Source organism: Taudactylus pleione, unplaced genomic scaffold, assembly GCF_031769625.1.
Source record: "Taudactylus pleione unplaced genomic scaffold, aTauple2 ptg000040l, whole genome shotgun sequence".
Lineage (NCBI taxonomy): Eukaryota > Metazoa > Chordata > Amphibia > Anura > Myobatrachidae > Taudactylus > Taudactylus pleione.
Window position 1 is genome coordinate 30957627 of NW_028284442.1, and position 16630 is coordinate 30974256.

Here is a 16630-nt window from a genome sequence, read left to right on the forward strand (position 1 = left end):
TCAGGTGGGGGTAAATGGTGCAATCCCCATTGATCACGTATGTTACCCAGTAAGGGCGTATTCCTCTGCAACTTTTGTGTTCCACTTTTTCTTTCTGGTTCCAGCAGAAAGGTTTAGGAGTATGGTCCTTAACACAATAATCAACGCTTTTTTAAATAATGGTTTTCTTTATTTAAGAATAAGTTAGTTCGCCAATGAAGAAATAAATTAAATTCAACATAGATTGATTTTCTACAAAACAACAATATTTGAAGGCAAACTTTTCGCACTTACATATCACGCAGTTTCAAAAAGGAACAAAATATCTATTGTAATGGAATTTTCTTCGGGGCTTGTACTGCCAAAACAATTGGGGTTAGCAAAACACATTAAATATAGGCACTATTGCATTTATTACTGATATCATGCAGTCCTGATCTATCAATCTATTTGCACATTTTGCTACTAACATACTATTATAGTTTTATTATGAGTTTTACTCGTTCTGGGCAGACAATGTTTTATGTTGGTGCACATAGGTAGAAAGCTTTTGAATCCCTTTCACTAGAAATTCGTAAAAGTATAGTTGCTGTTCCTATAATAACTGCTGAATCCTGGTAATTGCAGAATTGGTATTGCTATGTGGGTTACTTGAAAGGTGCAAACCCAGGTTGAGTAGCAATTTACTTTTATTGTAGTTTGTGAAGATTTAGATGGTGAAAACTAAGAATCCCTTGTTCATTTTCCTGAGGTAAAGTTACTGCTGCAAGAATCTGACTATAAATAGATATATAGTTATGCACTGGATCATGTGATGTTTCAATATCCCAGGAGGTTAAACGATATCTGTAAGGTGTCTGTCATTCTTAAGCTGCGTATCCACTACACGATATAATGAACAATAACGATATCGTTATCGTTCATTATATTGTGCAGTGGACATTGGGCCTGATTCAGAGCCGGACGCTATTTGCGCTCGCTCGTTCAGAAAATAGGGGTGGCTATTCAAATGAACCGTTTGCTCTTTGCGGTCTGTTCACGCCTCTATGTCTGAATGAGCGAACAAAACTTGCGGTCGTTTTTTGAAAAAATACGCCCCCTGGCCGCTCGCATCCTACGTCATGTCCGCTATTTATTAGATTAATCGAGTACATCGACCAGGGTATGAATTGCTCGCTATTCTTGTGGTTGGTTTTTGCTACCACAATTTTGCAAGCAGTTCTGGCTATAAAATAACCCAGTGACGTGGTCAATGACGCTGCTGCAGGGGCGTAGGGAGGGCGGCTCCGGTGGAGCGCAAGCTCCAGGCGTCGAAAAGGACAGAAGGCGCGGCAGCCTGACTGGCGCCGCAGCCTGACTGGCACCGCACGGCAGCCTGACTGGCGCCGCGCGGCACCTGCTACAAGCCCGGCCGCCCGCAGCTGTCTGTCAGACAATGACAGCCTGAGCGCGCATAGGCTTCCTCATGCTGCGCTCCCGAGTGGTGTGTGTGACGTAAACACGCACGCACCACTCAGGTCAGGAGCGCAGAGTGACGTCAGGTGGGCGGAGACTTACGGGAGTGTGGAGAAAGGAGCTGCCCGGACGCGCAGCGCAGCACCGCTCCGGTAATAAAAACTGTTCTGGGTCTGGCTGCACTGTCTGTCAATATAGCCTTAGATTAGGCAGCCGCAGGCTAATACAGTATGTATCTTCTTACAATTTATAGGGACGGTCAGTGAACAGTCCCCAGTGCCGCCCCCCCTCTGATTGTAGCAGGTTCATAATACCTTATATTAATTATTGCACCCCTATGCTTATTATTGCACCCATCAGTCAGTGACCTGTTAATTATATGTCAGTGGGCCACATATAATATAATATATATATAATATATATATAATTATATATATATATATATATATATATATATATATACACACACATATATATATATATATATATATATATATATATATGGCCCACCGGCACCCATTAGTCAGTGACCTGTTAATTATATGTCAGTGGGCCACTGATAATTGTATATACATATATATATATATGTATATATATATATATATATACACACAACCACATACACAAAATTATCAGTGGCCCACTGACATATAATTAACAGGTCACTGACTGATGGGTGCAATAATAAGTATAAGGGTGCAATAATTAATATAAGGGATCAGGAACCTGCTACAATCAGAGGGGAAGGGGGGAGGCACTGCCACTGACATTCCTAAAAAAATTACTATATAAATAAAAATGCATTTACTATATGAAAATGTATGTACTGTATGAAAATAAATGTATGTTCTGTATGGCCACGTTCTGTATGAAAATAAATGTACTGTATGAAAATAAATGTATGTTCTGTATGAAAATAAATGTATGTACTCTATGAAAAAAATGTGAACTATAAACGTGAACGCTGCTTCTTCACGTGTGTGTGTGTGTGTGTGTAAAGTATGAGTAAAGGCAGCACTCAGAGTCCGTAACAGGGCAGTGGCAAACGCAGGATTTCTAGAGGGGGGTTTCCAAATGCCTGATTTTGGAGCGAGTGTGGCCAGTCCATGAAGAGGGTATAATTAGCACTTATCCAGCTTTAATATGTTACATACAAAGTATATTGTGTTGCATAATTCCAGCATATACAGGACCAGCGATCACAGTAAGCTATTATATGCGGCAGAAGGTCCATCCTGTCTGAGCAGAATGCTTTTTTTTCAGATGTGAGCACCATTCCAGAGCATTGGAGCAAGTCTGGGAGTCTGGGGGAGCAGCAGAAGAACCTAGCACTGCCCTGGACATATATGTACATATTGGTCTCCTTATGTACTGGATAGTGTATTATTATACAGTATTAATAATTTACCCTATTGATGGTCTATAGCAGTGCATGTTTTCCACATCTCCTAGTTGGTGCACAGGTATATTTAATACACATTTTGAAAGATCCACAGTTGGTGTTAATCATTTCATTTGTGATACTGAGAAGAACATGCAGCACTAGTAACATTCTATTATATTACTATTGTGGTCATAGTATGTGCTAGAGAGGGGGGGTTTTCAGGCAGACGGAAACCCCCCCTGCGTTTGCCTATGCAGGGTGAAGATTTGCTTTAATAAGTCAATATTTGGGGGACGTGCTCCCCTTCCTTAAGTCTTGAGGAAGGGGAGCACATCCCACAAACGTCGACTTAATAAAGCAAAGCTTCATCCTGTTACGGTTTCTTAGTGCTGCCTTTACTCATACTTTATTATGGGGATGCCATTCTCCTAAGGAGGGCACCGGAGCAAGTAAGTCCCTATGGGATCCCGGAGTGGCAGATTCCTTTTTTTTCTCTCTCATGCAAAACGGCTTTTATTTTACCCGTTTTGCACATTTAAAAGTCTGTTGGAGTGCCGCCTGTTCCATGACCTATGGACATTCGTTGGATATATTAATTTCAGGAAGGCACCGCAGAATATATATATATATATATATATATATATATGTATATATATACATACACACATGTAGCAAAACAGCGACACTCACAGAACCCGGTAAATAAGACTAATGACTCGAAACCCTCTGGAGTCGTGGGTCTTATTTACCAGGTCCTGTGAGCGGCACTCCAATATAATCAAATAGCAGCTTCCCAGGTGCAGGGGCGTATCTACCCATTGGCCAGGATGGCACTCGCCAGGGGTGCCGACCAAAGGTGGGGCGCCGCCTGGCAGTGCCACCAGTAGCTAAGGGGTGGACAAGTCCCTCGGCCCACAAGTGTAGGGCAGACCGCAGTGAGAGCAGTCTGCCCTACATAGTTTACAAACAGACAGCTGCCAGCGGCGGCTGTGTGTTTGTAATAGCAGCCAGCTACTGAGAGTCAGACAGACTCTCATTAGCTGCTGCGTCGTCCGCGGAGGGAGCCGGCTGGAGCTCACTCATGAGCTCCATGTTCCGACCCCCTGCTGCAGCATGTGATGGGATCGTACGTCATGACGTCTCTCCCATGCAGAAGAGCGGGCCGGGAGTCAGAGCGGACAGCGGTGGTCGCGTCAGGAGCAGAGACCAGGTAAGTTTAATTTTTTTTGTTCTATGTGTGTGTGTAAGCCTGGCAATACGGGGGGGGGGGGGAGGCACTCAAATAGCGAGTGTCCGCTACTGGGGGCACTTTGTAGGGGGGGTGCCCACTACTGTATTGGGGTGACCACTACTGGGGGCAATTAATGGGGGGTGGCCACTACTGGGAGCACTGTATAAGGGTGGCCACTACTGGGGGCAATTTAGGGGGGGTGGCCACTATTGGGGGCACTGTATAGGGGGGTCTACAACTGGGAGCACTGTATAGGGGTCTACAACTGGGAGCACTGTATAGGGTACTACTACTGGGGGCACTGTATAGGGGGGCTACTACTGGGGGCACTGTATAGGGGGGACTACTGCTGGGGGCAATGCAGCATAGGGGGGATTACTACTGGGGGCACTGTATAGGGGACTACTACTGGGGGCACTGTATAGGGGGGATACTATGGGGGCACTGTATAGGGGGGGCTACTACTGGGGGCACTGTACAGGGGGGGACTACTACTGGGGGCACTGTATAGAGTGGACTACTACTGGGGGCACTGTACAGGGGGGGACTACTACTGGGGGCACTGTATAGGGGGGCTACTACTGGGGGCAATGCAGCATAGGGGGGGATTACTACTGGGGGCACTGTATAGGGGGGCTACTACTGGGGGCGCTGTATAGGGGGGACTACTACTGGGGCACTATATAGGGAGGACTACTACTGGGGGCACTATATAGGGAGGACTACTACTGGGGGCACTGTATAGAGGGGACTACTACTGGGGGCAATGCAGCATAGGGGGGATTACTACTGGGGCACTGCATAAGGGGGGTAGGGGGGCACCAGTACATTACATAGCAAGGGGCGCTTGGATCCCTAGATACACCCCTGCCCAGGTGCCCTCTGTATGGGATCACACAACGCGGGATCCCACAATAAAGGCAAGCATCAGCGGCACTCAGGTAAATAAACTCATGGCACAGCAGTAGGTAGTATACCTACTGCTGTGCCTTGAGTTTATGTACCTGAGTGCCGCTAATGCTTTAGCAGCGTTTAGGTGGCACTCAAGGATGACTGGTAATGAACACAGACCGCAATTTAGAACAAATCGACGTTTCAATGCTCAGCGCATTTTCATCAGTATCCTGGCTCCAAACAGTCTGTAATGTATTCTTCTTACGCACTGAATGCACTTTAATATGTGACTGAAGGTACTTTTTGTAAGCCATTACATATGCACAATACAACTTGTCTATTTTCATTCAAATCATTGTGTGCTGGTTTTCCTACTTTGGATATGCTGCTATAATATATATATATATATATATATATATATATATATATATATATATATATATATTAGGGGAGAGCGGGTTTGGATTTCTGAAATCCGAACCCCCCCGAGCCCCCCCGATCCGAGGCCGATCCGAGTCAGGCTCGACTTTTCCCGCCTGACTCGGATCTGAAATCGAGGCAAAACGTCATCATCCCGCCTTCCGAGTCTCGCGGGTTTTGGATCCTATATAAGGTACCCGCGTCGGCGCCATTTTCTCACTCGGCTGTGGACAGTGAAGAGGGAGGGTGGGAGTTAGGGCTGGCTCGGTTGTGTAGTGTAGTGTAGTGCAGAGTAGTGTTGTGCTGTGCTGTGCTGCGCTGTGCTGCTGTTGTCCACTACTTCAAAGTCCATAGGGGCTGGCTGTGTTGTGCTGTGCTGCTGTTGTTAATAGGGGCTGTGTCCACTACTTCAAAGTCCATAGGGGCTGGCTGGACTGTGTTGTGCAGTCAGTTCTCCATAGGGGCTGTGTCCTGTGCAGTGTCCCAGTCCTAAAGGGGTGCTGTAGTGTTGTCCAGGGGGTGCTCTGTCCATCAGGGGTGCTCCCCCCAAGTGCTAAAAAAATTATATTTTTTGTGTGTTTGTGAATTGTGTGCGCAGTAGCCGCACGTGCATCAACAAAGTAGTGCCAAGCGTGCGCCTGTGTCATAAGTAAAGGGCCAGCTGGCTTGACCGTTAAAGGGTGCTGTAACCCCCAAAGTACACTCCAGTCCAAACCAAAAAAAAATAAATTTTCTGTGTTTGTGAATTGTGTGCGCAGTAGCCGCACGTGCATCAACAAAGTAGTGCCAAGCGTGCGCCTGTGTCATAAGTAAAGGGCCAGCTGGCTTGACCGTTAAAGGGTGCTGTAACCCCCAAAGTGCACTCCAAACCAAAAAAAAAATATTTTCTGTGTTTGTGAATTGTGTGCGCAGTAGCCGCACGTGCATCAACAAAGTAGTGCCAAGCGTGCGCCTGTGTCATAAGTAAAGGGCCGGCTGGCTTGACCGTTAAAGGGTGCTGTAACCCCCAAAGTACACTCTAGTCGAAACCAAAAAAAAAATTATTTTCTGTGTTTGTGAATTGTGTGCGCAGTAGCCGCACGTGCATCAACAAAGTAGTGCCAAGCGTGCGCCTGTGTCATAAGTAAAGGGCCGGCTGGCTTGACCGTTAAAGGGTGCTGTAACCCCCAAAGTACACTCCAGTCCAAACCCCAAAAAAAATTATTTTCTGTGTTTGTGAATTGTGTGCGCAGTAGCCGCACGTGCATCAACAAAGTAGTGCCAAGCGTGCGCCTGTGTCATAAGTAAAGGGCCGGCTGGCTTGACCGTTAAGGGTGCTGTAACCCCCGAAAGTACACTCCAGTCCAAACCAAAAAAAAAATTATTTTCTGTGTTTGTGAATTGTGTGCGCAGTAGCCGCACGTGCATCAACAAAGTAGTGCCAAGCGTGCGCCTGTGTCATAAGTAAAGGGCCGGCTGGCTTGACCGTTAAAGGGTGCTGTAACCCCCAAAGTACACTCCAGTCCAAACCAAAAAAAAAATTATTTTCTGTGTTTAGCCGCACGTATATATCAAATCGATATAACATAAATGGAGGACCAAACTTTCTCCGATAAAAATAAAATAGAGAAAGATCAAGAACCACTTCCTCCTAGTGCTGAAGCTGCTGCCACTAGTCATGACATAGACGATAACATGCCATCAACGTCGTCTGCCAAGGCCGATGCCCAATGTCATAGTAGAGGGCACATACAATCCCAAATGGCAAAGTTCAGGAAAATGACCTTGAAAAAGACATTTAAATCAGCTGAAGAGAAACGTAAACTTGCCAATATGCCATTTACGACACGGAGTGGCAAGGAACGGCTAAGGTCGATCCCTAGTATGTTCATGACTAGTGGTTCAGCTTCACATGACGATGGAAGCCCTCCTCCCACTAAAAAAATCAAAAGAGTTAAGCTGGCAAAAGCACATCGAAGAACTGTGCTTTCTAAGAAGATATCACAAATCCCCAAGGAGAGTCCAAGTGTGGTGGTGGTTGCGATGCCTGACCTTCCCAGCACTGGACGGGAAGAGGTGGCTCTTTCCACCATTTGCACGCCCCCTGCAAGTGCTGAAAGGAGCACCCACAGTCCACTTGCTGATATGCAAATTGAAGATGTCACTGTTGAAGTACAACAGGATGAGGATACTGGTGTAGCTGGCGCTGAGGAGGAAGTTGGCGAGGAGGATTCTGATGGTGATGTGGTTTGTTTAAATCAGGCTCCGGGGGAGACAGTTGTTGTCCGTGGGATGAAAAAGCCCATCACGGTCATGCCTGGGCAGAAGACCAAACATTCCACCTCTTTGGTCTGGCAATATTTCTATCCAAATCCGGACAACAACTGTCTTGCCATATGTACCATATGTAAAGGTGAAATAAGTAGGGGTAGGGACGTCAACCACCTAGGAACATCCTCCCTTATACGGCACCTGCAGCACGTTCATAAAAAGTTACTGTCAAGTTCAGAAACTTTGGCTAATACCGTAAGCAGTCCAGGGACACCTAAATCCCGTTGTCCTGTTGTATCCAAGCGCCTGCAAACCACACCGTCAACTCCCTCCTCGTCAATTTCCTCCTTAGTCAGGATCGGAAGTAGTCCTGCAGGCCATGTCACTGGCATGACTGACTCTCCTATCCGGGATTCCTCCGGAGGATCCTGCATTGCTACGCCTACTGCTGCTGTTGCTGCTGCTGGGAGTCGTTCATCATCCCAGAGAGGAAGTAGGAACACCACTACTTTTACTAAACAATTGACCCTCCAACAGTCCTTAGCGAGGAGGATGAAGTACGACAGCAGTCATCCTGAAGCAAAACGTATAACTGAGGCCTTGACTGCTATGTTGGTGTTAGACGTGCGTCCGGTATCCGCCATTAGTGCAGTGGGATTTAGACAATTGATGGAGGTAGTGTGTCCCCGGTTCCAAATCCCGTCTAGATTCCACTTCACTAGGCAGGCGATACCGAGACTGTACAGAAACGTCAGAAAAAGTGTCCTCAGTGTCCTGAAAAATGCCGTTGTACACAATGTCCACTTAACCACGGACATGTGGACAAGTGGAACAGGGCAGACTAAGGACTATATGACTGTGACAGCCCACTGGGTAGATGTATCACCTTACGTAGCAACAGCAGCAGCGTCACCAGTAGCAGCATCTCAGAAACGCCAGCTCGTTACAAGGCAGGCTACGCTGTGTATCACCGGTTTCAGTAAGAGGCACACCGCCGACAACCTCTTAGAGAAACTGAGGGAAATCATCGCCCAGTGGCTTACCCCACTTAGACTCTCCTGGGGATTTGTGATATCTGACAACGCCACCAATATTGTGCGGGCATTACATCTGGGCAAATTCCAGCACGTCCCATGTTTTGCTCACACAATAAACTTGGTGGTGCAGAATTTTCTGAAAAGCGACAGGGGCGTGCAGGAGACGCTTTGGGTGGGCCGAAAAATTTCTGGCCACTTTCGCCATTCAGCGACTGCGTGCCGAAGACTGGAGCACCAGCAAACACTCTTGAACCTGCCCCGCCATCACCTGAAGCAAGAGGTTGTGACGCGGTGGAACTCAACCCTCTATATGCTTCAGAGGATGGAGGAGCAGCAAAAGGCCATACAAGCCTATACATCCACCTATGACATAGGCAAAGGAGGGGGTATGCACCTGACTCAAGCGCAGTGGAGAATGATTTCCGTGTTGTGCAAGGTTCTCCAGCCCTTCGAACTTGCCACACGTGAAGTCAGTTCAGACACTGCCAGCTTGAGTCAGGTCATTCCCCTCATCAGGCTTTTGCAGAAGCAGCTGGAGAAAGTGAAGGAGGAGCTAAGACGGAGCGATTCCGCTCGGCATGTGGGGCTTGTGGATGAAGCCCTTCATTCGCTTTGCCAGGATTCCAGGGTGGTCAATCTGTTGAAATCAGACCACTACATTTTGGCCACCGTGCTTGATCCTAGGTTTAAAGCCTATGTGGTGTCTCTCTTTCCGGCCGACACAAGCCTGCAGACGTGCAAAGACCTGCTGGTGAACACACTGTCAGCTGAAGCGGAACGTGACACGTCAACGGCTCCTTCTTCATTTTCTCCCGCAACTGGGGCTGCCAGGAAAAAACTTAGGTATCCTAAGCAACCCACTGGCGGTGATGCAGGGCAGGCAGGACCAAGTTTGGACATCTGGTCCGGACTGAAGGACCTGGCAACAATTTCTGACATGTCTACTGTCACTGCATATGATACTGTCACCATTGACAGAATGGTGGAGGATTACATCGGTGACAGCATCCAAGTAGGCATGTCAGACAGTCCATACCTGTACTGCAAGGAAAAAGAGGCAATTTGGAGGCCCCTGTACAAACTAGCTCTATTTTACCTGAGTTGCCCCCCCTCCAGTGTGTACTCCGAAAGAGTGTTTAGTGCAGCCGGGAACCTTGTCAGCGAAAGGCGTAGGAGGTTGCTTCCACAGAATGTGGAGAAGATGATGTTCATCAAAATGAATTATCAGCTCTTCCAGGGAGACCAGCCTCCAGAAGGTACAGAGGGACCTGTGGTGGTGGATTCAAGTGGGGACGAGTTAATACTTTGTGAGGATGAGGATGTACACACTGAAGAGGGTGAGGAATCGGTGGATGAGGAGGATGAGGATGACATCTTGCCTCCGTAGAGCCAGTTTGTGCAGGGACACATTAATTGCCAGCTTGTTTTGTGGGGGCCCAAACGAACCAATCATTTCAGCCACAGTTGTGTGGCAGACCCTGGCACTGAAATGATTGATTTGTTAAAGTGTGCATGTCCAACATAAGGGTGGGTGGGAGGGCCCAAGGACAATTCCATCTTGCACTTCTTTTTTTTCTTTGCATTATGTACAGTTTGGGGCCTAGTTTCTCTAACTGCCATCCTGTCTGCCACTGCAGTGTCACTCCTAGATGGGTCACGTGTTTGTGCCGCCCACTCGTGTCGCTTAGCATAGTCATCCAGCTACCTCGGTGCAACCTTTTGGACATAAAAACACTATTGTGAGGTGTGAGGTGTTCAGAATAGACTGGAAATGAGTGGAAATTAAGGTTATTGAGGTTAATAATAGCATAGGAGCAGAAAAACCTACAAATTCTGTGATTTTAGCTGTTTTTATGCTTTTTTTTAAAAAAATACAGATCCAAAACACAAAACCCAGAACCCAAAACACGGAAGGGTGGTTTTGGCAAAACCAATCCAGATCCAAAACACGAAGAAAGATCCAGATCCAAAACCAAAACACAAAACACGAAAAGTGGCCGGTGCACACCCCTAATATATATATATATATATATATATATATATATAGTCTCCAAAAACCGGCACTCAATGTGTATTTTGCCTGGGTGCCCTCCCCGCTGTTTAATGGCTGGCTGCCAATAATCAGAAATACAATCCGTGTTCACCGGCGGCACTCACAGGACTTGCAGCAAAAGTAAATAAGGAGACACTACTCCATGGAAACTTATATAGTTTCCATGGAGTAGTGTCTATAGTTTCCATGGAGTAGTGTCTCCTTATTTACTATTGCTGCAAGTCCTGTGAGTGCCGCCGGTGAACACGGATTATATATATATATATATATATATATAAATATTTTTTTTTTATAATATATCAGCATATAGCAGCATTTCATGCAAGAGATAATGAACCAGGCTCGTCCTTTCTTGCAAGGAATGCCGCCATATGCTGGTTTTGTATACATATATATGCACATATACAGTCAGGTCCATAAATATTGGGACATTGTCAGAATTTTCATATTTTGGCCTCTATTCACCACCACAATGGATTTGAAATTAAACAAACAAGATGTGCTTTAACTGCAGACTTTCAGATTTAATTTGAGGGTACTTTCATCCAAATTAGGTGAACGGTGTAGGAATTACAGCGGTTTCTATATATGCCTCCCACTTTTTAAGGGGCCAAAAGTAATGGGACAAACTACAAAATCCTAAATCTAACTTTCACTTTCTAATACTTTGTTGCAAATCCTTTGCAGGCAATTACAGCCTGAAGTCTGGAACGCATAGACATCACCAGACGTTGGGTTTCATCCCTGGTGATGCTCTGCCAGGCCTCTACTGCAAATGTCTTCAGTTCCTGCTTGTTCTTGGGGCATTTTCCCTTCAGTTTTGTCTTCATCAAGTGAAATGCATGCTCAATCGGATTCAGGTCAGGGGATTGACTTGGCCATTGCATAACATTCCACTTTTTAGCCTTAAAAACTCTTTGGTTGCTTTTGCAGTATGCTTCGGGTCATTGCCCATCTGCACTGTGAAGCGCCGTCCAATGAGTTCTGAATCATTTGACTGAATATGAGCATATAATATTGCCCGAAACACTTCAGAATTCATTCTGCTTTTGTCAGCAGTCACATCATCAATAAATACAAGGGTTCCATTGGCAGCCATACATGCCCATGCCATGACACTACCACCACCATGCTTCACTGATGAGGTGGTATGTTTTGGATCATGAGCAGTTCTTTTCCTTCTCCATACTCTTTTCTTCCCATCACTCTGGTACAAGTTGATCTATGTCTCATCTGTCCATAGGATGTTGTTCCAGAACTGTAATGGCTTTTTTAGATGTTGTTTGGCAAACTCTAATCTGGTCTTCCTGTTTTTGAGGCTCACCAATGGTTTACATCTTGTGGTGAACCCTCTATATTCACTCTTGTGAAGTCTTCTCTTGATTGTTGACTTTGACACATATACACCTACCTCCTGGAGAGTGTTCTTGATTTGGCCAACTGTTGTGAAGGGGTTTTTCTTCACCAGGGAAATAATCTTCTGTCATCCACCACAGTTGTTTTGCGTGGTCCGGGTCTTTTGGTGTTGCTGAGCTCTCCGATGCGTTCTTTCTTTTTAAGAGTGTTCCAAACAGTTGATTTGGCCACACCTAATGTTTTTGCTATCTCTCTGATGGGTTTGTTTTGATTTCTCAGCCTAATAATGGCTTACTTCACTGATAGTGACAGCTCTTTGGATATCATATTGAGAGTCGACAGCAACTGATTCCAAATGCAAATGTCACACCTAGAATCAACTCCAGACCTTTTACCTGCTTAATTGATAATGAAATAACGAGGGAATAACCCACACCTGTCCATGAAATAGCATTTGAGTTGATAGTCCCATTACTTTTGGCCCCTTAAAAAGTGGGAGGCACATATAGAAACAGTTGTAATTCCTACACTGTTCACCTGATTTGGATGTAATTACCCTCAAATTAAATCTGAAAGTCTGCAGTTAAAGCACATCTTGTTTGTTTCATTTCAAAGCCATTTGTGGTGTCCCAATATTTATGGACCTGACTGTATATATATATATATATATATATATATATTACACATACATACATATACACATGTATACATATACATACACACGTCCATTACTGCTTACCTGGTTTCAGAGGCAGCAGCAGAAAACAGCATGATTCGCGGGTCATTTAAAAGGGGGCGGAACCAAATGCCGGGAGGGGCGTGGCTTAATCGCGGGCCTCGGCTCCCTTAAAAGAAGAAAAAAAAGGATCTACTTGTGGCCGGGGGCCGGGGACAGTGGGCCTGATTCAGAGCCGCTCGTAAGCGGCCGCTCGTTCGCTCTGAGCGATGTTCGCACAACTGCGCAAGCGTATGGGTCATAATGAGCATGCGCAAACCAGTCATTGCGGTCGAAAATTTTGCGCTCACAAAACAGCGAGGGGCTGCTAATTTGATTGACAGAATGTACCGTTTGTGGGTGGTAACAGGGGAAGTAGCTAGAAAATGCCCCCTATGGGACATATTCATTTGGGCGCGAGGTTTAGCAAGGCTAAATCCTTGCGCCCAATTTCGCAATACCCGCCGCGTAAAATTAATTTAAAAAAAACAAAGCCCTTACCTGCGCACCCCATAGGGGGCGATTTATTTCAATGCGATGTGATTAGCATCGGAAAGGAGTTCCCAGAGCATTTCAATTCACCGAGCTGGTAAGTCGTGCTAAAGCAACTTAAGTTGAGAATGCCGGTTAGGGCGAATAATGCAGGGTGTTTAGTCGTGCTAGCCGGCATTCTCTGACAAAAGTGATGGCAGCGAGGCTGTTAGTGCCACACTAAACTCAAAAACAGCATCCTGAACAGGACTTTAGTCGGATTTCTAGTTGCTCCACGGCTCCCGGTGGCTTCCCCTCTCTCTTCTTACTGGAGAGGGGGCTGCTGAGAGTCCCGGCGAATGGTGGGAGGGGCAAGGGCTGCTGGACAGTGGCGGAACTCCCGGAGACAATGGAGTCATTTGCCGCCGGCCGCCAGCCCTGAAGGGGTCACCTTGGTCCATTGTCCCTGGGAGCTGCATGGAGAAGGAGTGCCGCTGATCGGCGCTCCACCTCCATTGGCGTAACTAAGGAGGGAGCCGGGCGCCCGCTTAGTGTGTTACCCGCGGGCGCACGGCTCCTATTCAAACCTCCGGCAGAAGCCGGAGGACGGAGCTCCCTCCGTCTTCCGGGTTCCGCAGTGTACTATGGGATTGACGTCATAACGTCCTTCCAATAGTGCCGAGGAGCGGACGCCGGGGATGGTCGGCAGCAGCACTGGAGCAGGGATAAAGGTAAGTATTTGTTTTTGGGTTTTTTTTTGCGTGTGTGTGTGCACGTGTGGGGGGGGGCCCTCACTACTGGGGGCAACTACAGGGGGCTCACTACTGGGGGCAACTACAGTGGACTCACTACTGGGGGCAACTACAGGGGCCTCACTACTGGGGGAAAACTACAGGGGGCTTACTACTGGGGGCAACTACAGGGGCCTCACTACTGGGGGCAACTACAGGGGGCTCACTACTGGGGGCAACTATAGGGGACTCACTACTGGGGGCAACTACAGGGGCCTCACTACTGGGGGAAAACTACAGGGGGCTCACTACTGGGGGCAACTACAGGGGGCTCACTACTGGGGGCAACTACGGGGGCCTCACTACTGGGGGCAACTACAGGGGGCTCACTACTGGGGGCAACTACTGGGGGCTCACTACTGGGGGCTCACTACTGTTGGCAACTACAGGAGGCTCACTACTGGAGGTACTGCATAGGGGGACCATTACTGGGGGGCACTATATAGGCAGGTACTGCATAGGGGGACCACCACTGGGGGCATTATGAAAAAGGAACTGCATAAGGGGGACGACGGCAGCTGGGGCTGGCATAGGTGCTGAGGGGGGTGGTACATTTTAGTTTGGGGGGGGCACCAACATATATCTTGCCTCCGGGCACCTGGGGTGAAGTTACGCCACTGCTGCTGGGAGATGTAGTTTCCCAGCACCCATTCCGGGGGGACCACAGTGAGGCTGGGGGGGGGTGCATACTGACACCGGGACACACGCACACAACATTCATAGACACACACACTCATACACACTTACATACAGCACACATGGAATCGGTATGATATCCCGGCTGCCGCATGGCCGGGAGGTCGAATCCCAACAGCGGCAGCCCGACAAACCAGCAGAGCCCGGCAGCGGAAGCCCGACAGCGCTGGAAATCCCGATCGTCCTAAGGTAAGTATCTACTAACCTAACCTCTCTAACCCTAACCCTCCTTAAGGGTGCCTAACCCTAACCTCCCCCCCAAGTGCCTAACCCTAATCCCCACTCTTAGTGCCTAACCCTAACCCCCCCTTCCCCGCTGTCTAAACCTAACCCTCCCCCTGGGGGTGCCTAACCCTAACCCTCCCTCCCCCTAGCCTAACCCTAACCCTCCCGGATGTGTGCCTAACCCTAAGTCCCCCCCGGGTGCCCTAAACCTAACCATCCCACCCCCGCGGCTGTCCGCTCGCGGCGCCCGGCATCCCTTCGATCGGGATGCCGGGCGCCTATCTCCCGGCGTTGGGGAAATGTCAGGCATCTAGATATAGACGCCCAGCATTTTACCCTCGCCGGGATATGACAGTCGGGAAGCCTGCTGCCGGTATTAAGGCAGCCGGCTTCCCGATTGTATACCAGTACACACACTGACATGCTCACCGCTGCTGCAGAAGACCCGACTTCCGACGCTGGATGAAGAAGTAGATGCAGAAGACAGCGCTGCAGAAGGTAAGTAATTAAGGACTAATTAAGCTAATTGGATACTTCCAATTGCTTAATTAGTCCTCAGGGGGGTGCCACCGGGGTGTCAGAGCAAGTCCCGGTGATTTCTCCTAAAATCAACGATTTCATGAAAAATCACGCTTGCTCAGGAGGTGCATAAATAAAAACTTCCCGGCGCGTGTTTTAAAACAAAACACGCACCTAATAGAATAGCAAAAAACCCGCACCTGCAGGAAAAACCTCGCAGGTGCGGGTTTTTTGCTATTCTCGCAGCCTATTGAATATGCCCCTATGTGTGTTTTTTTTTCCTGTGGGTGCCTATGTATTTCTTTATTTTCCTATAGACAATGTATGCTTTTTTTCATGCAAATATGTGGGTGGGTATTTTTTTTCATGCAAGCCAATTGGGGGAGTTCAATTCCTCTGGGTGGTATTTAAAGTAATGTGCGCCCAATGGAGCAATGTAATTGTTTGGACGCCCATTACTTTGAAGCACCCAGAAGCGCTGGGTTTAGTCATGGTTTCACTCAAACTGCTGTTTCGGTATCCAATCCACAGACTTTTCGCACTTTTGTTTTTGCCACCTCAGGAGGCTGCAAGAAGACGTGTCTCCCACAGTAATGGGTGCCCATAGGAGCAGCAATTGAATTAACCGCAAATATTAAGTTTCCCCCAGATGTATTAAGGAGGGACCGCAGCAGATATCTCCGATACCTCCTGCAATCCCTCCATTACTGCCGGCAGCCGCATCCATCATAGGTTTCTATGGGGGATGCAATGCTGCCAAATTTACCAACATCCAGAATGCAATGCATTCCGGATATTGGCCCCTCGGCTATCTCCATCTGAAGATGGTGCTAGCTGCTTTAGCCTATGGGCTACACTGCGCATAATTAGCCGGCAGAGGGTCCCTCCGGAACCCTCCTCGGCAAATGGCGGCCATGCATGTGTAGTCAGCGGGAATGCGCATGCGCAGCAGCCCCCGCAGCTTTCTGGGCACATTTCAGAGACGGGCTCCTTTTGGAGCCCCTGTACCTGCGGATGCCAGATGATACATTCCGGCGGGATGATCGCAGGTTGCAATGTGGTAAATGTCATGCCCAGATCGCATTGCAATTGCGATTATTAATAAATGAGGGCCTATGTGATTTATTTATTTCCTGTGAGGGCCTATGTGTTTG

General features: G+C 47.6%; 1 protein-coding gene across 2 annotated transcripts in view; it reads left to right on the forward strand.

Annotated features, from left to right (window-relative positions):
- The window catches only part of LOC148538496 (fibrinogen-like protein 1-like protein), a 91928-nt gene that overhangs the window by 57629 nt on the left and 17669 nt on the right, over positions 1 to 16630 (forward strand). The window lies entirely within an intron of this gene.